This window comes from Trypanosoma cruzi (genome assembly GCF_000209065.1).
Source record: "Trypanosoma cruzi strain CL Brener chromosome Unknown tcruzi_1047053470877, whole genome shotgun sequence".
NCBI lineage: Eukaryota > Euglenozoa > Kinetoplastea > Trypanosomatida > Trypanosomatidae > Trypanosoma > Trypanosoma cruzi.
In genome coordinates this window covers 1-892 of record NW_899516.1, presented here as the reverse complement: position 1 = coordinate 892, position 892 = coordinate 1, and the positions used below count along the sequence as shown (strand labels likewise).

Below are 892 nucleotides of genomic sequence, written 5' to 3'. Positions count from 1 at the left end.
TTTTCTTTTTTTTTTTTTCTTCTCTTTCTTCTTTTGTTTTTCTGCCGCGGTGAGCCAAAGTCTTTTCGCCCCCTCCCGGCTACAAGAGTGCCTGTGACTTCTCATTGGCCTCACCGCCCGGCGGAGGACATTATGTAAGGTGTGTGTAGGACGTTTGCTTTGGAAATGACCGGTGCTGAAGTCATGCGTCCCCTCTGGCTGTGGTGCTTCTTTGTGTTCAGAGGCGTGTTGGCGGAGCGACAGCGCAGGGAACTGACTTCTTCCCCATTTCCCAATATTTTTCTTTTATTATTATTACTATTATTATTTTTGCACTGCGACATCCCGTTAAAACGCGCCGAGGGTTTTGAAAGAAGTCTTTTTTCGGTGATGGCGGAGGCACCTGATAATAGGTTTTTCTTTTTTTCTCTTTTGTGGACGGACACCGAATGAATGTGCGGGTGTTTTACTTCCTTCTTGTTGGGCTCACTGGGGATGTGTCAGTGCTCTGGGGCGGTAGCTGTGTTGTGTCTTTGGGGTGGAGGCGGGTCTAGCCCGATTGCCTGTTTCTTCTTTTTGTTGCCTCTCTTGTTGCTTAGGATGTTTTACTCGGCTGCCCTCTCGCGGGATGGACCGGCCGTTCGTTTTTTCTTACCCCACTGCCACCGCCACCTCTGCGGTGTGAGTGCTGCCTCCGATGCTGACGGCCAGGGAAAACGCGGGCGCCGTGCTTGCAACGATCACTTCGCCTGCACCTGCGCTGCCCCAGATCCCACGGCCATTGTGCGGAGGGGAAGGAGTGCTGTGCGTGCGTGAGTGGAGCGTGCTCCGTGGGTGAGGCGGCGGCCGTATATCATCATTTCTGTGCCATGACTGTCTCAATCGGGCCCGCAAGAGCAGCACCGACGGCGGA

General features: G+C 53.4%; 2 non-coding genes across 2 annotated transcripts, besides 2 other annotated features; both read left to right on the top strand.

The window, feature by feature from the left end:
* Positions 1-41: a sequence feature (A-rich).
* Positions 42-285: 244 nt separating this feature from the next.
* Positions 286-308: a microsatellite.
* Positions 309-682: 374 nt separating this feature from the next.
* Tc00.1047053470877.20 lies at positions 683-752 on the top strand. Its single transcript, XR_008254807.1, has one exon. It is a non-coding gene; the product is annotated as an H/ACA snoRNA, TC6C1H1 (small nucleolar RNA).
* A 49-nt stretch (positions 753-801) lies between these two features.
* Positions 802-878, top strand: Tc00.1047053470877.10. Its single transcript, XR_008254806.1, has one exon. It is a non-coding gene; the product is annotated as an H/ACA snoRNA, TC6C1H2 (small nucleolar RNA).
* Positions 879-892: the final 14 nt, after the last annotated feature.